At 44.4% G+C, this 21,958-nt stretch overlaps 1 protein-coding gene across 4 annotated transcripts in view; it reads right to left on the reverse strand.

Moving 5' to 3' along the window:
- ZBTB40 (zinc finger and BTB domain containing 40) overlaps positions 1-21,958 on the reverse strand; it is a 267,262-nt gene that overhangs the window by 7,807 nt on the left and 237,497 nt on the right. The window lies entirely within an intron of this gene.

The raw sequence follows: 21,958 nt of genomic DNA on the forward strand, positions 1-21,958 counted from the left end.
CACTTCCACATGCTCTGAGCCAGATGAGACAGCTGTGGCGAGTGGGTGCCTCCCTGCTTTTGAATGTAGTACATCGCTGTCATGTTGTCCGTCCGGACTAACACAACCTTGTTGCACAGATGTACATTGAAGGACTTGAGCGCCATGAAGATTGCCATCAGTTCCAGATAGTTGATGTGCATCTTCTGTTGCTGCGTCGTCCATAGTCCCTGCACTGTGTAAGTGAGCAGATGAGCTCCCCATCCCTGGAGAGGTGCGTCCGTCGTCAGGGTAATCTGTGGCACTGGCTCTTGGAACAGTCGGCCCTTGCAAAGGTTGTGTGGAGTCCACCAATGCAGAGAGTTGAACGCCCGACTGGTAACCAACACTAGGTCTGTCAATTGTCCCTGAGCCTGTGCCCACTGGTTTGCTAAGCACTCCTGGAGCGGACGCATATGTAACCGTGCGTGAGGGACTATGAAGATGCAGGAGGCCATCATGCCAATCAACTGCATGAACACTCTCGCTGGAAGCGAGTGTTGTGGTCTGAACCTTTGGATCAGAGATTGCATGCTGTCTATCCTGACCTGGTTTGGCTGAGCCATAGCCGTCAGGGTATTGATCGTCGCGCCCAGAAACTGCCGGACATGTGCTGGCTGAAGGTGCGACTTCGGGTAGTTCAGCGAGAAGCCCAGATTGTGAAGGAGGTGAATGGTAGTCGACATGTCCGCGGCGCACTGTTGTTCCGACTTGGCTTGAACGAGCCAGTCGTCTAGGTAGGGGTAGACATGGATATTCTGCCTCCTGAGGTGCGCCGCCACCGTCGCCAGACACTTGGTAAACACTCTTGGGGCGGTGGTCAATCCGAAGGGTAGGACTTTGAACTGATAATGCCTGCCTTGGATAGTGAACCTGAGGTATTTTCTGTGGGATGGGTGTAGTGGTATGTGGAAATAAGCATCCTTGAGGTCTAAGGTTGCTAAGAAGTCCCCTTGGTTTAACAAGGGAAGAATCTGTTGCAGTGTAAGCATATGGAAATGTTCTGACAGTATATACAGGTTGAGGGGACGCAGATCCAGAATGGGTCTGAGAGATCCGTCCTTCTTTGGAATAAGGAAGTACAGGGAATATACCCCTGTGCCTTCCTCCTCCACTGGCACGAGCTCGATTGCGCCTTTTTGCAGCATCACCACTACCTCCTGCTGCAATAAGTGCAAGTGCTCTGCGGACATAGGCCGCTGCCTTGGTGGAATGTTGGGTGGAGTGGACTTTAACTCTAGACAATAACCGTACTGGACAAGTTGTCGTACCCACCTGTCTGTGGTGATGTTTGTCCAGAGCGGCAGGAACTGCTGTAGTCTCCCCCCGACAGGTGTTAAATGGTCGGGGGGCAGTGACAGAGAGTCACTGTTTGTTTGGGGCAGAGGAACGGGAGTTGTTGTTTCCTCTGCCACGTCCTTTGGTGCTGTTTCCTCGATAACCCCCTTCATTCTGCTTTGGGTAGGAGGACTGTGCTCCACCTCTAGTGAACTGTGATTGTTGACCCATCTGTCCTCTGGTGACTCCACGTGCACCTGAGCGACGAAAAGTGTTGCCCCGGAATTGTTGTGATTGAAGGGCCCCCATAGACTTAGCTGTTTCGTTGTCTTTCTTAATCTTTTCGAGGGTGGTGTCAACATCAGGACCAAACAGTCTATCAGGATTGACGGGTTGATTGAGTATGGTCGTTTGAATGTCCGGTTTAAACCCTGATATGCGTAGCCACGCTTGTCGTCTCAGCATGACGCTAGTGTTAATAGCCCTAGCTGCTGTGTCAGCGGCATCAAGTGCACACTTTATGGCTGCGTTGGAGATGAGTTTGCCCTCCTCTATAAGCAGTTTGGTAGCCTCTTGAAACTGCGAAGGCAGGTGTTCTAAAACTTGCTCTAGGGTGTCGTAATGCGCCCTATCATAACGTGCCAACAGTGCTTGTGTATTCGCAATCCGCCAGAAATTTGCGGCTTGCGCAGCTACCCTTTTGCCCCCTGCCTCAAGCACTTTAGACTCCTTGTCTGGGGGAGGAGCTTCACCCGTCGTCTGGGAGTTTGCCCGTTTGCGGGCATTCGCGACCACAAGAGAGTCTAGTGGCAACTGTCCCCGAATGTATGCAGGGTCTGCAGGTGCTGGTCTGTATTTCTTTTCGATGCGTGGATTGACCACCCTCGCCCTGGTAGGCTCTTTAAAGATGTCCGCAGCATGCTTAAGGACACCTTTGAGCATAGGCAGTGTCTTTACTGTCTTTTCGGAGACTGAAAAAGTGTCAAACAGAAAATCTTCCTCCACTGGGTCAGCATGCATGTCCACATCATGATTAGCAGCTGCCCGTTCAATGAGTGCATGAAAACCTGCAGAGTCTTCTGTTGGGGATGCACGTGCACTGAAAGGCTGTGGGTCCTGCCCCACAATCTGTATCCCTTGGTCGCCTATGTCGTCATAGGAATCCTGCTGTGCATCGGGTTCATTGATGGGGAAAGTGTACTGGTCATCTTGTCCATAGTCCTCTCCCTCAGAGTGTTCGGGGGAAGGTGTCGGACTCCTTCTAGGAGGAGGCTGGATAGGTTCAATCAGGACTGGAGCGTCCTGTGCAAGCCTCTTCTTCTTCAGTGGGATAACATAAGAGTCCACTGGGTGGGAAGTGATCTTCCTCTTGTAAAGGGTCAACTTGCCCGTGTGTGCGTCGATAAAACGCTCCGAATCGTCTCCGGAGTCGAGTTGTCGACCCGATACTCCAGCAGACGTGGACGAGTCCGATGTCTTTGGCGCCGTCTTTGGCGCAAAGGCCTTTGGTGCCTCCTTTGGCGGCAGAAGGAAGAGAAGTTTGCTAGCAGGCTTCGCCGGCATGTCCATCGGCTTCTGTTGCGACGGCGCCGGAGCCGACGTCGTAGAGGCCTTATCCCGAATTCTCTGGAGTGAAGCGGCGATGAGGGATGCATCACTCACGGCGTCACTTGGCGCCGACGAGGAGGCCTTCACCTTGCCTTCGGAACCGACGTCTTGTGGTCCCTTCGGAGTCTTAGACGTCAATGCTGCAGCCGTAGACACCGAGTCCTTGGACCGATGTGTTGAGCTTCCGCTCTTTGATCCGTGGGATCGCACAGGCTCCGTGTCAACCACGCGTCCGACTAGCGACGTCTCAGTCGGCACCGGAGTCTTGTCGCTGGCTTTGGCGGACTTTGACGGCGTCGTCCCGGTCGACCCGTGCCAGACGACCTTCTTAGAGGATGCCTCCTCCGTTGACGACTTCGGCACTGTCGAATCGACAGTTTTCTTCGACTTCTGTGGACCGGAGGCCGACGGAGTCGATGAGGTAGCAGGCTTTGGTGTTTTCGGTGGAACGGCCGCCATCTTAGATGCACTCGAATCCGTTAGTTTCGGTTTCGTTTTCGTGTCGGCCATTTTAGGTGTAGTCGATACCGTTTGTTTCGGTTTCGGTTTCGATACGGGCTGCGTAGCAAGTATGTCCGTGGCCGGGCCTGAAGGCGGGGCCGTGGCTTGCGGTACGGGGTCTTGGGTAAGGCCGAGTGGCGATCCCGTGACCCGAGCCTGATCCGCGTAACCTTCGGGGCATAGCTCATCCCCTGAGCTATCTTCCGCGGCCCCATAAACTACTTCGACGTCCCCTACCTCGTCGACGTATTCAAGGCCTTGATCCACGACTCCGTCGTCGTCTTCCGGATCCGCCTCGACCTCCGTCGCGGGCGGCGAGATTTCAAGATGATGGCTTAGGCCCTCTTCTTCCTGTTCGCCGAAGATGTTCTCTGGAGCCGGGGCCGCTTGTCTGGCCTCGAGGCGCACCGCGCGCCGAAGCTTGAGCGTCTTCTTTGACCTGAATCTGGAGCAGGCCTTGCAGTTGTCCTCGTTATGGTCTGGCGAAAGGCATTTGGTACAGACCGGGTGCACGTCGATATGTGGGTATTTGGACCCACAGACGGGACAGTATTTAAACGGGCTCCGCTCCATGCTGAAAAGTTCTGGTCGTGTTGCGATGAGAAGGCCTCGATGTCCGAAGAGTGATACGACTCCGCAGATTCCGACTCAAAGAGACGGAAGAACTCGAGACCGTACGCAAACAATACCGACGTAATGAAACTAAGGCCTTTTGGCCGTAAAAAAGCTAGTTTTCTCGGTTCCGACAGAGAGACGTCGAGACCGCATCCGAACCCAATGGCGGAAAAAAACAATCTGGGGATGGAGCCGATGCCCATGCGCACTGTAGTCCAGGGGAGGAGCCACCTATCTCAGGATACTTCGAAGACTCTTCCAGGACAACAATGTGCGATCATCCGGACCCAACACTAGGCGGCGGCGATCTGATGCAACAGATATGAATTTAGCAGCCCACATGCCTCGAACATATATATCCAAAGTGATCCTCTACTCCGAGAGCGCTCAGAAGCGGGTGGTCTGCACAGGGTCCGGATCCTGGCCCAATTAATCAATTTTCCACAAAAGATGCAGCACTCTCAAATAGTTTTCAGCTTATTTTATTAAGTGTTCACCCTACCAACGTGTTTCAGCCACTCTAGGCTTTTCTCACGGTCAGTGTCCTTCCTTAGTTTCAACATTTATACTCCCATCTTTGCCTTAAAGTGATATTATGGAATATGTAGTGTTTAACAATATATTTCAACAAACTTTATACATATAACAGAAAGTCAGCCTAATACATTGTTCAATTGTAGCTGTACATTTCACTTTGCATCGGAATTTTAAACCTGGCTACAATGTTGTGTATTGTACATCGGTTTAGTGCCAATAACAATGTGTATGTTTAGCGTGAAATTTACCGCTTTTCATATTGCTTTAAGATAGGGATGTATTGTACATGTATCAATTCATTCACTGGGTTTAGTACCCACTTTCGATTCAGATCCCACAGGTACTCCATTTAATAAGGCTGTTTCTTTTTACTGTTCCAAGTGTACATAAAGTTCCTCGTCATTATTTATGCCTTCCGGGAACTTTGTTCTGAGTCTTATGATCAAACGTGACTCCATTTGACGTAACTTTTTTGTACGATCTCCACCATGATCTCCTTGGGGTATCATTTTTATCCCATATAAGCACATTGCTCTCCAATCTCCCTTTTGACATACGCTCATGTGTTTCGCCGTGGCATACGTCACGTTCTTGACTGCACGCATATGCTCCAAGATTCGTTTTTTCAGCATGCAAGTCGTGCTTCCTATATATTTCAAGCCGCATTTGCACTCTATCATGTAGATCACAAATTTTGAGGTGCAAGATATATTTTGATTAATTGGCATCACTTTTCCCATTTGGTTCAATGATGCTTGTCATACTGCGGCCTATTTTAAACGCTTTGCAAGAGTTGCATGGTTTGAAGCCTTTTCGTTGGCTAGTTAGCCAATCTGTTTTTTGTTTTGTTTGAAAATGACTTTTCACCAAAAGATCTTTGAGGGAGATGTTTTTCTTGAATGTTACTGTTGGTTTGTTGCCCACAAATTCACCTATATCGGGATCTCCCGCGATAAGGTGCCAATATTTGTTCATTTTATTCACAACGCTTCCACTTTCCTATAGGTCATTACAAATCGTGGTGGATCTTTATTTGAGGAAACTTTTGGTTTTTCAATCCATGTTTCTGCTCTTGTTTTTTGGTCAATTCTTTTTTTGCACTTACTGAGTGTTCGTTGTAACCCCTCAACTTGAACCTTCTTTTGCTTTCCTGAATTTTTTCGTCTGCATTCGTAGATCTGCTGTTGTTGGCGACTGAGTAGATCCGCAGCGTGATTGTGTACTCCTGGGAGGTGTTCTGCCAGGAGATATATTGTTTGAGGAATGGCCCATCTCCATATGCTTTGAGCCAAATGTGAAGGCTGGAGAGAGAGAGTGTCCCTCCCTGTATCTGTATGTAGTACATTGCTGTCATGTTGTCTGTAAGTACCAGGACAGCTTTGATTGGGAGATGCAGTTGAAAAGATTTTAACGCTAAGAAGATTGCCAGCAATTCCAGATAGTTTATGTGGAATTATTTTTTTGAGGGGTCTATTTGCCTTGAATGGAAAGGTTTTGTGTGTTCCACCACTGCGGAGAGCGATGGGTGTGGTCGTCTACCAACACCAGATCTGTTAGTTGACATTGAGCCTGGTTCCACTGAAGCGCCAAACACTCCTGTAATGGATGTATTTGGAGTCTTGCAAGAGGGACGATGAAAATTCATGAGGCCATCATCCCGAATAATTGCATCAACACTCGCGCTGTGAGTGTTGAGGTTGATATTTTTGTATTAGAGCTTGTAAGGTACTTATCCTGACTGGATTGGGGCATGCTAGAGCTTTTGAAGGGTCTATTGTAGCCCCTAGATATTATTGTATGTTGGAGGGTTGGAGGTGGGATTTGGTGAGTTTCACTGCGAATCCCAAGTGGTGAAGCAGTTGGATTGTTTTGTATGTGCGGTGCACACACCTGCTGTGACACTTGGCTTTTATAAGCCAGTTGTCTAGATAAGGGATAACAGGAATTTGCTGTCTTATTAAGTGGGCTGCAACTACTGCGAGACACTTGGTGAAGACTCTGGGTGCTGTAGTCACCCCGAATGGGAGGACCTTGAACTGGTACTGTGGACCATCTACCACAAACCTGGGATATTTCCTGTGAGCGGGGTGAATGGGAATATGAAAGTAGGTGTCCTTTCAATCTAGGGTGGAGAGAAAGTCGCCCTGTTGAATTAGTGGAAGCACCTGTTGAAGAGTGACCATGTGGAAGTGATCTGACTGAATGTAGAGGATTAGTGTCCTGAGGTCCAAAATAGGCCTGAGAGAGCCATGCTTTTTTGGGATTAGAAAATAGAGGGTGTAAAACCCTGTGCGTATTGAGGTAGGGGGGACTGATTGCATGTTTTTGTAATAGAGAGAGAAATTCTTGTTGGAGAGTGTTTGATGTTCTGTGGACATTGGACTTTGTCTGGGAGGAATGTTTGGGGGGTAGAGGTGAGTTCCAGGCAGTAACCATAGTGGATCATTTGTCTTACACACTTGTCTGTTGTGAATTAATTCCAGACAGGTAGGACCTGTGTTAGCCGTACCCCGACAGGAGTGAAATGATCGGGGGTAGTGGAGGGATTTCCCCGTTTGGTAGTTGGGGAAGTGCGGGTGGAGTTTCCTCTGCCTCTTCCTCTATTGTTATTGCCTCTGTATCCTCCCCGAAAATATACTCTGGATGAGGAGGATTGATTGGGACTTTTATAAGACAAGGCAGGGTATTCTGATGCAGCCGTCTTTGAGTCACCCCTATAAAAGGAGCGACGAAAAGAACCTCTGTTAGAGGGCAGTTGTAATGCCCCCATGGCTTTAGAAGTCTTGGTGTCTTTCTTAATTTTTTCAAATGAAGAATCAATTTTGGGGCCAAAAAGGTGTTCTTGATCAAATGGCTGACTAAGAAGTGCTGACTGTACCTCTTGTTTGAAGCCTGAGATGGTGAGCCAAGCATGTCGTCTTAGCAAAATGCTGGTGTTAATGGCACGCGAGGCTGTATCAGCTGCATCCAGGGCACATTTGATGGAAGTGTTTGTTATAAGTTTACCCTCCTGAATGAGATCATAAACTTTAGCTTTGTATTGGTCTGGTAAGTGTTGCATCAGGTTTTCTAGCTCGTCATAGTGAGCTCTATCATACCGCGCCAGAAGAACCTGATAGTAGAGGTAGAGCTGGGTTTCTATTAAATTGTAGGTCTCTTCCGAAGCACAGCATGGACATCTCACTATTATTGGACGAATTTGCCCCAATGCAATTTTTTTAACAGAAACATGGCTAACTTCTGACTCAGAACCCGACCTAGTGCAAACACTCCTACCTGGCTATCAAATTGCAAGTAAGGACCGCGCCCAGGGGAAAGGCGGGGGCCTCGCGATTATTTATAAAACCCAATATACTTGCCACTGTACGATGGACTTTATTCCAGACTGTGAAAGTTTGTCCTTTTCCATCAAACTCTCCCCTAATGACTGCTTCTCAGGGATCCTCATTTACCGCCCCCCAGGTTCACTGAACCAATTTCACACTGCACTACCTTCCCTTGTAGCAGAATTAGCTAAGTCTCCCTCTAATTTCACGCTGTTGGGGGATCTTAACATCCACTTTGACAAGAGCTCAGACAATATGGTCAAAGAGTTGACAGCAAGTTTGGCTGCAGCTCAGCTGGAGCAGTTAGTATCAGCTCCAACACACATTAAAGGGCACTTGCTGGACCCTGTATTCAGCAATTGTGCAGAACTCAAAACAGGCCCCCCATCCACCTTCCATGGACAGACCATTTTTAAATTCCTCTTAACTGGTCGACACACAGACCCGCTCTTGGCACTCCCAATCCGCGAAAGATGAGAAACTGGTCTAGACTCCCATTAGAACAGTGGTCCAGTTCTTTGGCAGCCTCTAAACCCTCGTTTTCCCAAAACCCCTCACTAGATAATAGGGAATTCGACAACTGGATCCGGAAATCCCTTGAATAGCTGCGCATGAAATTAACTTTTAACAATTTTAAAAACTGTGATTTTGTTTGTGGTTTTATTGCCATGATTACTACTGCTCATTTGCACAATCCTCCTCCCTGTCACTCACATCCCCCTCAGCCGAATCGACGCTGGGATCGGGAAAACGCCGCCGCCATATTGGGGGTGGAGCTGGGTTGACGCTGTAGCTGTTGGGACTATTTAAAGCGTCTCCCACCCCGCGCACTTACTAAGAACCTGATAGAATCCTCCTGAGGCGGAAGCCGGGAGAATAGCTGCTTATGAAATTAACTTTTAACAATTTTAAAAACTGTGATTTTGTTTGTGTTTTTGTTGCCGAGATTACTACTGCTCATTTGCACAATCCTCCTCCCTGTTACTCACATCCCCCACAGCCGAATCGGCGCTGGGATCGGAAAAACGCCGCCGCCATATTGGGGGTAGAGCTGGGTTAACGCTGTAGCTGTTGGGACTATTTAAAGCGTCTCCCACCCCGCGCACTTACTAAGAACCTGATAGAATCCTCCTGAGGCGGAAGCCGGGAGAATAGCTGCGCATGAAATTAACTTTTAACAATTTTAAAAACTGTGATTGTTTGTGTTTTTGTTGCCGTGATTACTACTGCTCATTTGCACAATCCTTCTCCCTGTCACTCACATCCCCCTCAGCCGAATCGACGCTGGGATCGGGAAGACGCCGCCGCCATATTGGGGGTAGTGCTGGGTGGACCCCTTTTCATTTCATTTCATTGGTAATGTGCTTATGATTGGTTGCTTGAGATGCAATTCTTTTGCCTGATGCATCTATAAGTTTTGATTCTATGTCAGGCGGAGGGGCATCACCTGTTGTCTGAGAGTTTTACCCTTTCCATGCATTTGAAACAACAAGGGTATCTAAAGGTACCTGACCACTGATGTAAATTGGGTCTGTAGGAGCGGCTTTATATATTTTGTCTACCCATGGTGTAAGTATTCTAGCCCTAAAAGGGTCTTTGAATACCTCATTGGCATATTTTATCATCCCCTTAAGCATGGGTAGTGTGTTTGTTGATTTTTGTGATGGAGCAAAAGTTTCCACACAAAAATCCTCTTTCAAGGGGTCAGTGGGTAATTCCACCCTATGGTATTGAGTAGCTCTATTAATGAGCTGTGTGAAACCGATATCATCGGGTGGTGATGGTCTGGAGGGATATAGATCAGGGTCATTAGTATGATCCAGGTCTTTATTATAATTATCCAAGGGGTCTGGGTCCTGTGGAATGTTGTCCTGATCATCATCTCCATCCCCTTCCCCATTCCCGTCTCCATCTCCATCCTCATCATTATCATCCTGATGCCCAGGTGAAAAAAGTGGTGGTGATGAATATGCTGGTGAAATTATTAGATGTGGGTTAAAAGGTGAAGGAGAGGGAGGTATGTAAGGGGGAGAGGGGTTAGTACCCATGTTTGTTTTCTTTAAAGGTATGTGGTAATTTTCAGGGAGGTTCAACTTCCGTTTTTCTTTAAGTGTTGCTCAAACTTTCCCAGTGTCTTGGTCAATATGCAAGTGTTTTTGCTTCGGATCCAAAGACTCTTGTGTAGGAAGTTCTTTAGATGGAGTCTGTCTGTTAGGGCTTCCGTGTTGTTTAGGGTTGGTGTCCTTCGATGCGGGCTCTTTCGGTTCTGAAGGCTTTGTTTTTCCCTGTTTCAGATTCAAAGGTTTTTCTTTTAGTTTCGGTTCTGAAATTTTTTCTTTAATTGGTTTTGCTGCAATGCTTTCGGTTGAACTGGTTCCAAAGCTTTCCGTCTCTGTGGTATAGGTTCTGAAGTCTTTGGTTTTTGTGAGTCTTTCGGTGCCGAAGATGTTTTCGGTGCTGACAGCGGATAGTCAGACTTGGCCTTGTGTTTCGGTGCCGAAGATGTGGGTTCGACACCTGGACGGGGTTGGCTCGATCCCTAGCCAGAAGGTTTGTCTTTATGTTTCATAGCTGGGCTTGAAGGCGTCTGAAACAGTATCACGGTGTCCACCTGAGCCCGAAGGCGAAGGTGTGACCGGAGACTTTGGTGTTTTTGTGGGCAGTTGGGGCTTGTTACTCACGGTTCGTTGAGCCGGGGTGATGTTGGAGTCCTCTTCCATGTAAGAGTCGTCAGCTTCAGACAGTAAGGATTGCCCGTCAAAAAGGTTTGAAGACGATCCCGAACCGGAATGCCGCAATACACATCCGAACCCGATGGCGGAAAAAAACAATCTGGAGATGGAGTCGATGCCCATCCGCACTATTGTCCCAAGGAGAAGTCACCTACCTCGTGACTACAAAGACTTCTACCAAGACAAAAACAAAGTGCAAACATCTGAGCCCAATACCAGATGGCGATCTATGCACAAGTATACGATCTACAGCTCATATGCCTCAAAAATGCATATTTTGTGCATTTTTCCATGCATGCACAAATTACCATCAACTTGAAGTTGATGGAATTAGCGTTTCGTAAATCCACAGTTGCATTTAGGAAATGCTACATCCATCTCAAATTTGGGAATCGCAAATCGTGATTCCCTAAATGCATTCACAATTTAGGTAATCGCAAAAAATTGTGATTACCTATACTGTGAATGCTAAAAGGTACATGATTCAGAAAAGGTATTTTTCTAGTAGCAAACGGGCCGATTCGGCTGGCCGAACACATGAGCATTTAAGGAGTGCACAAGCACTCCTCCTCCAGCCGCCCATACCCACCCCTCAATGCACAAGATGGCAAACAAGAAATAAAACGACGCTAGAGCATCGTTTTATTTTTCTTTGCTGGCTCTGTGCCATTCACTGAGGTGACGCTCCTCCGCTATTGCGGAGGAGCTGGCACTGGTTACGTTGGTAGACATTCTGAACTGCTGTCAATTGCAATAAATTGAAAAACTGATTTCTATGTTATGGTTTTCCACTAGATGACATGGAGCTATAAAGTGAAACGAGGTGTGCATGAGTATGGAAATCCTCACATAAGCAGCAACAGAAAATCCCATCTGCTGAATCTTATAAGGATCAGTATAATACAGGCATCGCCACTTGACATTAAGTTGGATATCAATACACCAAAGGCCTCTTTTGGAAATAAAAAAAAATAACATTCTTGTAAGCTGAGTTTTAACATGCAAATTGATGTTTAACAGTGGGAGCAGAAAGTGGCAGAGAAATGGCTAAAGTATGCACATAGAAAGAAGTTTTGGGTCGAGATTCTATGCTGTTTAGAGACTGAGATGCAGAAGGGCATTATTTTTTAGAAGTAGCTGGAAAGGCTAGGTTTTTGAGAGGGTGTGGGATGTGACACTCAAATGGGTGGGGGAATTAATGCTAGATTCTCACTGAATCAGGAGTTTTACTTTTTAGGTGAAGTGGCTTTCAATGTGTTAGCTCGGCTTCCAGAAATTAAAGTGACGTGCCCTCCAGTAAGCTGCTTACAACGAGGCTGGTCTCTAAAGGTGGCCAGAGAAACAGTGGAAGTCATACTATTAGCATCAGAGAGTGAACCTCTTTGGGGTACAAACATATTGAAGTGGCTTACACCTTTTTGCTACGTGGGAGCACCATGTAGGACAATTAAGCCAATGAATACAGATATGGTTGCGAGCCTACATCATACTTTTCAGTGTTTGGTCAGAGTAATTTCTAAGAAAGTTTTGGTCGTTATGTAGAGAAAGGAGTTGTTGTTATCCGGCGGCCCTGAGACTTCTCGGGAGAATGTGTTAAAGAGGGTGACCAAACAGAAACATGCACATATTTAAGCTCTCATAGGAGTGGCAGGGACGGGCTTGGCTTTCCTCAGAAGTGATGATGGATTGTTTCTCAAGGGTGCGGGGAGTACAGATGCCTTTTGCTCCTGAGGAACAAGATGTCCTAGCTCTTTGGTGAAGGGAATGAAAACAAGAGGGTTTTGTTTTGGATTTGTGTTGCATAGGACTCAAAAGGTAATGTAGTAGAGGGCCTAACTCTATAAGATGGATTACAGTGTGAAAACGCTAGGGAGCTAAATTGTCTTTGCTTTCAGTCTGATTGGTAAATATAGGCTTGGCTCTCATGGGATCAGTCAGGACTTGAACAGGAACTCTATCCATATTCTTGTGTAACTCTCCTTCATACGATTTGAAATTAGATTTTTGACCTCTGCTCTGTTCTGATGTAAGTTAATGATATGTTATCTTTGAAATAGGAGAAACCTGGTCGCTGGGCACCGTTCTTGACCTGTTCTGTTTCTAGTTGCTCAGATTTATTTGAAATTAATCCTGTGTCCACTAAAGACTCTTCTCTGGGAAACTGTTCTTTAGTTAATGCAACTCTGGTGGCTACGTGTCTACATTCAATTAAATCAAGATCTCCTTTATAGAGATCCCCTGCCCTACCTTAGTTCTTCACCATGTAGATACCCATATTGTCCCTAACTAACCTCTAGCGACAATGTTTCTACAACCTCTACTATTGTGCCACTAACATGGAAAAAACCCTCACTGATTATCTCTTGAAGAAGCCTTTCACCAATCCTGCCATACTCTCTCCCTACTAGCTCACTTCATTGTTGCATGTGCAAATCAAAATATTGAATAAGCCATCAATTTGCTGCTATTGGCTTCTTGCATATGGCTCTGATAGAGAGCCTCTATTGTTTATTTCAGTTTCTAAATTCTGAGTACTGACTGGTATGATGTAGTAAAAGTTGATAACAAAATTTGTTACCCACTATTGGCATGTCATAACGGCTTTCCAGGTCCGATTGACGTGGCTCTCCGAGAGCCCGTCAGAGCAGTTCTGCCTGTCTGCTTTGAATGAAAGCAGAAAGCAAATCTACAGGAGGGGGAAGGAAGACAGAGTCGAAGCTGGGGGTTAGTCAAGGGTGGCAGGTAAGGGATTGCTTTTTTATTTACATCTGGGACAGGGATACATACCAGACACCATGATATGTTTGCCCCACCAATACTTCTTTGCCACTGCGTAGCAGTTGAAAGCAAAGGCAGAATTTTTTGGGGGCTAGACATAACATACGCTCAGGGGTCTGAGTGACATCACAGACAACTCGAGATTTGCTCTTGTTGCCTATTTGAGGTCAGTCAGTAGCCCTGGTGAAAATTATCCCCATGATTCACTGTTACCCATCTATAATTTTATGTACTTGAGACCCATAATCCGCTTGACCCTTCACGACCAGGTTTTAGAGATACCAATAGCACAGAATCAGCCTTGCTGGCTATGGCGGCAATATCAGGCTGACCCTAGACAAACATAATTCAGCTGCTCTTAATTCAACTGTTCTTATACTGCAGGACCTTCATGTGGTGTTTGACAAGGTGTTTCATACCATCCAAATATCCAGAATGGCGAATTTGGTATACACAGGGATGCCCTGAAATGGTTCCATGATTTTCTCTTAGACAGAACCAAAGTAGTCACCATGCCTTTCAATCACAGACCTTTACTCTTAGATGATGCATTCCTTCAAGTCTTTTTTAGCCCAACACTTAATATCGAGAGGTCTCAGTTAGCTACCATAATCAAAAACATTGTTTTTCCATTTGTATCGTATGCTGATGATACACAGACCCTTGTGAATATTTCTGAAAACTGCAGCTCCATCATAGCAAAATTGGATGAACGTAGCTGCCTTAGATTCCAAGGCGAGAAGGCTGAAATACTTTTGCTTGCCAAGCATGCTTTTTCTGGCCCTCTAATTGGTGGCTGGAAGTCTTGGCGAACCCTAATGCCCAAATCGCGGTCGTCAGAAATCTGGGATTTATGTTTGACACTACTTTGCCATTTGATACATAAGCTACTCATGTAGCAACCATGCTTTCTATTGCTGCTTACTCTGTATGAAATATTTCCTCTGCTCCCTATCGACATTCATAAGACAACTGTCTAGGATCTTGAGACTGGTCTATTGTAGCTCTTTATATCTGGACATACCGCAATACACTGTACATCGTCTTCAGTTGGTGCAAAACTCTGCAGTTTGCCTTATCCTGGGTATGTCCATAAACCAATCAGTGAAATTCCACTTGCATTTCCTGAACTGGGTTCCGGTACAGAAATGGATCAACTTTCAAATCCTCTGTCATACACACAAATCCTTTTACAGTATTAGCTCCAGTATCTTTAAACCAGGCTTATGAACCAGTCTATTAGAACCCTCAGATCAGCATCACACCTTTTACTGTCAGAACCAATAGCTAATTGTTCCAGGTATGGTGGACAATCTTGCTCCTACCTGGCCATAAAATCTTGTCATGCCCTACCGCTACAGATTCGAAGCATTCCAGACTCCTCACATTAAGGAAACATTTGAAAACTTGTCTATTTCAATCTTCTTAAACTTACCCTCGCCTCCAATGGGCAGTGTCATCAGTGCCACAATATCCTTTGCAGCTATACACATTTCTTTTCATTCATTCATGTGCTTGCTTACCGCGCACAGTTTCTCAGAGGACAGGCTGGCTTCTCAGGCTTAGGTAAAAAAGAATTAGCCATAATACCATTAGGTGAAACTGACCTAATTCTGTGGACTGGATACCTATGAATAACCTGTCAGGCTATTTTCTCACTGTCTGTGTTTCGAAGGAGAAGGCAGTGGCTATATGGTGGTAGAAAGAGCAGTGGACAGAGGGAAACAGTCCATGAAAACGCATGTCTACTAACACTGTCCTTCCCTGCAAGTCCCTTGGATGTATGCTAGAGAGGTTTGAAAGCAAATATGAATTACCACATTATGATTTTAGACGCTGCTTCAGTTTGGAAAAATACACTTACAGCACACCGCTTACCATATGATGTCATAAATAAAAAGGGAAACCGTGACCTCCTACACAACACAACAGAAGTACCTCTCCCCGATGCTTCTCAAGGTACAAGAACTAGCGCCCAATAAGAACACAACATAATTTGCTGGAGTTTAACAAAAGGGTTTCTAGTGGTTATTTCCCATGGATACCAATCTTCCACCTAATGGGAGTAGCAACTGTCTCCTTTATGCAACATTTGTTCAACTTTCTCCCAGTAAAGGTGCCTTGGCTGGAATAGGATGATAAATCACACAAATCCACTCTTCGGGCTCTAGGAATGGATGATTACGTCTTGGGAACGTCTGAGAAAATATTGGGTACAGAAGCCCATGCTTTTTTATAAATTACGCTCTTTGCAACCCGTTTCTCACGCCATGTAGATTGCTGTCTTCTTTGGGTTTCATCTCTATCCATCCATCAAGCAGAGCACGCTCACCCATCACAAGTTATTTTCCCATACCTCATATCTAGTATTGGCAAGCTATATCTAATAATATTTTTATACGGTAATGCATACTACATCATTTTACCTGCTGTTTTAAACCCTGTGAGTAGCAGGTATTATCACACAATTTTAATTGGACTTCATTTAGCGGCCTCGGGCGAATAAAAGGTTATGGTGGAGTTGTCAGGATCTGGTCTTGTGACCCGCAGATCATATCCAATGTCAATATCGTGCTCTTGAATTGTAGAGCCATCTTATCAGCATTGACAGGGAAGCCTAAAGAACAACTGTCAGTTTAACCAGTGTCTTCCAAGCAATGGAAGGGGGAAACATGTGTAAGGTGGTTGCGGACCTTCATGCCTCCAAAGCGGTACACACTCCCAGAATAATACTCTTCTAATAATGTTGCACAATGTGGAGAATGAAAACATAGAATCAAATAATATCAAAAAGCACATCAGTAACCAAGACCTGCCTGTCAAAATATGACATGAAGAGACCATGTATTAAAACAGCAGGCATCCCAGAAAAAAAGAATCACACTATTGCTTTTTTCCTACAATTTAGGTATAAGATACAGACAAACAGTTGGGAAGAATAGTTAAGATATCTTAATAGTTTGATTTAGTAAATGAACCACAACCAGATTCTAATGTTACAATCAATCATCAGCTACATATAATGGAACATGTTTATTTTATCCATCCAATGTAAATATTACTTACTAAAAACAACGCAACTCGTTGTGGTGTTTGCAGGTATACATAAAATAGCTGTAAAATCTACCACAAAAGGTTTTCAGCTTCACACCTGTCGGGTTCACAATTATTGAATGCAACAGCTTAATTGAAAATGCCAAACCTCACATAGCTTTGATGAAAGTGAAACGGAAGGCAGGGAATTTCAACATTTCTTTTCAGAAAAACAGATATAATTTAACACAGTAAGAAGTCTTAGATCAGAAAAACCCAGCAAATTGCACAGCAGTGTATCTAGAGACCCAAGCCGCTTATCAACCAGTGAACGTTTACAGCAATACCTTCAGCACTAAAGGAGAAATTAAAAAGAATATTACTGAAGATAAACGTTAAGGATTCATCTGAAATTGATTCACGACATATATTTGATACCATCTAATTGCATTATTACATTTGAAAAAATTAAACCTGTATTTCATGGAAATATAGTGTCTGTCTGCTGTAACAGAATGTGACGCTAATATAGTGCAGGAATGAACTGGAGGCATATATAACTGAAGCAATACCAAACTGAGTATAATGCACCTCTATTTTGATTGTAAATGTGTGCTAGCATTAACAACAATAAATGGAATTGAAAATCTGTGGACTCTCAAATAATGCTTTTCAACCTTCAATTAATAGGACATTTATAAAAAAACGCTAGATTTTAATATATGCGGTTAATGGCTCTTAAGACATATGGCCTGAGAAGCAAAGTTCCACACCAACATGGTGACAGTGAAAACACTACAAATGGACATCACACCAGTTTAGAAAAATAAAGTATCTTTTTCTGAACAAAATGAGACCAAAACAACAAAAATCCAACCTGCACAACAAAAATATGACTTTTAAAAGGTTTTAAGCAATTCGGGTCATAGAAATCTATGGATGCGTGATTTTTATATAAAGTCCCTCAAATAAGTCGAAATCCACAAGGCAAAAAGGAAGATTCGAGTGAGATCACTCATTTGTTTTATCTAGAGAGGCCTTTTGCAGAGCTGATGTTGATGTAGAGCTCAGATCATTAACCGTCGGAAAAGCACCTGGCCCAGATGGTATCCCAGAGGACTTATTCCTATATGGTAAGGCTAGATGGTGCCGGTATATTTTCTTGTTGGCTACGCTATTGCCCAGGGCGCACCAGACCCCGACTCGTGGAAAGGGGCCAAAATTATCCTGTGTTTTTAAAAAGGGGATAAATCTCACCCAGGAAACTATAGGCCCATTAGCTTAATAGATTCCTTGCTGAAGGTAATGGGGTGGCTAGTTCTCAACAGGGTCCAAGAGTGGATAGATGATCATAGTATCCTATCCCCTCTGCAAGCCAGCTTCCGGGCTAACACTAGAACCATTGACCAGGTGTTGCGGTTTGTCTTATTATACTGGAAAACGGTGGATCTGAGCCAGGGAAGCTAGCATGTTGCCTTCGTTGATCTCAAGTCAGCGTTTGATCTCGTTCACTGTATCAAACTATGGGTAACTCTGCAAGAAATGGGAATGCTATCCGAATTGCTTACCCTCATAATTATATTACATGAGGATAATTATGCCACAATCCGATGGGGTTCGCAGGGTAATGTTACTAGTCCCTTTGCAAATAAAAGAGGCGTTCGCCGAGGCTGCGTCATGGCACCCACGGTATTCTCCTTGTTCATCAACGGAATAGTGAACTCTATGGGATCTACCGCTACTGATGCCCCAACATTAGCAGGTGTGAAAATCCCTATATTAATGTTCGCAGACGACACATTGATTATTTCAAAGACCCAAAATGGTCTTCAATGAGCCCTGTCAATTTTTGAGGAGTTTTGCTCCAACCGGGGTCTGGAAGTTAATGTGTTCAAAACAAAACTTATGTCTTTTAACCCATATAGAGCATTTAAAGAGGGTATTCAAATGAATGATTGTCCGTTAGAGCAAGTTCAAGAGTTTACTTACCTGGGGGTCAATATTCAGGATGACTTGAAATGGAATCATCAAATTGATCAGGCAACGTTAAAGCACCGGCAACTGTCTGGAGTGCTATATTCTGAATATAACACCTCATTCACAAAACCAATCAGTCCGGTACTCCTGATATATAACATGAAAGTCATCAGCTCAGCCCTTTACGGGGCAGAGCTATGGGGCTGTGAGAACCTGTTGAAGCTCACTATAGTAGAAAAACGGTTCCTAAGAAAAATTACAAATCTCCCACAAAGTACCCCCGTGTGTCCCCTACTCTATGACCTGTGTAGTAAATCAGTTGTAGACATTGCAAAATTACGCCCTCTATTATACTGGCATATAAATTGGACTACCCAGAATTGGCATTGTATGCTTCTGGTTTCAAAGATTATAATAAAGGTAAAAATGTTCATCAAATAATGGCTACGGGAGGTTAGAGACATCTTAACAAGTATTCGTATGATAGCATTATGAAATGACCCAGCAAGTTCCCCTCTTTCCCCCGAAAAAGATTTTAAAAGAAAAATACGGGGAAATGGTAATGCACAAGTCATTGAGAAACAGTGACTCATCTTCACTAACAGGAATTTTCCTGGGAACTAAACTAGTCCCCAGTTTAGAGCCATATTGGGATTTAATTACAAAACCATATGACCGGAAGTTATACTTCCAGTTAAGGGTGGGCTCATTGCCATTAAGAGCTTTTTCTGCTAGATGGGCTAAATCTGGTGATAATTTGTGCCCTGTAGCAAAGAGTCGTTGGCACACCAATTGTTCGTCTGTGCAGGATATGTTGCCCCACGTCGTGTCTGGCTGGTGCCAATTTGCACACTACTAGGCACCAGAAGGTGTAACGAAGCAGAAAGAATATTACGTACTGACACGTCTACTCCTATTGTTATAGCACTGGCAAAATTCTGGGGGTGGTCATAGGCCATAAGATCACATTCCTTTAGTTCCAAATAAGGTTGAATTAGATTTTGCGCATCTGCATATGACCGAGGAAAGATATAATCTATCTAGTAAACGAAGTAGATATTATGTAAAACAAAGTGTATGTATTAACTAAATGTGGCCTGATATTTGTACCCCTTTTATAGTGAAACCTAAAGGAATGCTGATGATTTTTACTATCCGAGTTTTTAATGACATTTTTAAATGTTTTAACTAATAACAGTTTTTATTGTGGTTTAATTTAAATTCCCCATTCAGGCTTTGTATTATGTTGTATACGGTGTTTTCAGACATATTTTCCTATTGTGCTTTTATGATTAATTTGTCGAATAAAGCTTGTTTGGTTGGTTAAAAAGAAAATGCCACTTTCTAAAGTGGCATTTTCAAACACACAATTTAAAAACCACCTTTACTAATAGGAGTGCTATTAAATTCTGAGTTCAGAGGGCCTAAACTCCAAATCTCTAGCTGTTCCCAACTGAAAGTTACACTAGTAAAAGGTTATAAGGCAGCTCCAATGATAGCATGAGGAGACCTAATCCTTGAAATAGTGAAAAACGAAGTACACAGTACTTAACTATCAGGACACGTAAAACACACCAGTACACATCCTCCGTTTAACATTCACTGCACCCTGCCCGTGGGGGTACCTTGGGCCTGCCATAAGGGTGACTTTCATGTAAGACAATGGAAATGCACTTGGCAGGTCAAAATGGCAGTTGAAAACTGTGCTTGCAGACAGCAGTGGCAAGTCTGAGACACATTTGAAAGGCTACTGGTGTGGTTGGCACAATCAGTGCTGCAGTCCTTCCAGTAGCATTTGTTTTACAGGCCCTGGGCACACACAGGGCACACTACTAGGGACTTACCAGTAAATGAAATATGCCAATCATGGATAATCAATAAGAATTACCATTTCCACAGGGAACACTTGCATTTTGGCACTGATAAGCAGTGGAAAAAGTGCCCAGAGTACCTAAACCAGCAAAACCGAAATTCAGCACAGTCAAAACATGCAGGAGGTAGACGCAGAGAGACTGGGGAAACCACGCCAAGGATGCCAGATTTAACAATGTCACTAAGATTTTTCAGGAATACAGCAGTCCTTCATCCAACTAGACCGACTAGACACACAGGTTGCAACGTCTGTATTCATTTGGCATGAGCAACACATGGAGAATCTTCAACTTATGATAAGGGGAGTTAGGTTTACGCAATTTGGCAGGAGCATTTTTTTTTCTTCCCCCTAGGGTTTTATATAGTGCAAACTTGACCCCAAGGTATCAGAGTGCTTTACAGGAGCACCAGTTGCGTTTCACAACAACACATTCATTTTTGTTAGGCACCGGGAGATTACGTGATTTGCCCAGAGTCACAGGATGTTGAGCTTTGTTGCCGAGACTTCAACCCGGTTCCCAAGATTTGAGGTTAACCACCCTAGCCATTAGGTCACGTCCTCTCCCTTAATCTTAATGTAAGAAGCAATTGCTGGAGAGTATATTCTCCCTGATCATGTACAAGAGGTATGGGTAAAAAGAAGGGAGAGATGCTGACCACTTGTAATAAGCCATCACATAGCCACAGACCACTTACATTTTGAAGAGCTCCGTCAAACATAGAAAGTAGCTTTTCAATAATAGGCATTGTAGGACCATGGAAAATGGGGAGGTTTCAAATGTTCCTCTCTACCCCCTAATCCCACAAAAAAATGAACACCACTTTTTTTCATACCTGCCAACTGTGTTGTATTCATGCCTGAATGTTGCAGTAGAAGAGGGGCGATCCCAACCCTGGGTAAGTTCTCAGATCTATAAAGCAACTTAGACATTTAAGAATATATTTTCACTTGCAGCCATCTACCGCTAAGGATGGATGTTAACCAATTCATGTCCCATCTCTGATCCCCCAGACTACTTCGGTGGTGATTCAGTAGCACCATTTGTTACCCTGTGTCAAAGGTGGCAAATAAATCCAGTGAGACCAGAACAACCAGCCAAACCAAGTCACCTTTATCAAGTACGTGCTCTTCTAATGCCCGCTAAGATATGAGGATGAACAAACACATGTATTAGGGTCACATTTCTGAAAATAACTTAATCTAATACTGACAAGGGGAATAAAAGCTAGGACTGCTGCGTCTACAATTTATTTAATCGAGAGATGGCTTAGGACACATTCACAACTGTTTTGTAAAGTAAAACATGCAATCTCTGCTCAGGAGCAAGATACTCGGTGAAAATATTTTTTATCTTGATTTCTAGCTAGATTTCTGGAGATGGCACCTTAGGGTGTGTATCATCTTTGGCTTTGACCATGACCTTTCCATCTGCTTCACTTGATTGGGTTAAGAATATCTGACTGTAAGACTCACATGGCAGTCTGCATTGCCTGTATCAGTTCCTCACAAAGTCTTGCGATCACCTCTTTTTGAGTTTGCACTTGTTTCACCAATTTCATACAGTGGAGTTGTTAGAGGAACTGAGTAGGCTGAGAGTACAAACAGAGCAGCTTCAGTGTTTCACATTTTCGGAATCACGTTCAAAGGAGCTCCCAGATGTCTGCATGTGCACCCACCAGAGT

The sequence above is a fragment of the Lissotriton helveticus genome, chromosome 5_1, assembly GCF_964261635.1.
Source record: "Lissotriton helveticus chromosome 5_1, aLisHel1.1, whole genome shotgun sequence".
In the NCBI taxonomy this organism is placed as follows: domain Eukaryota; kingdom Metazoa; phylum Chordata; class Amphibia; order Caudata; family Salamandridae; genus Lissotriton; species Lissotriton helveticus.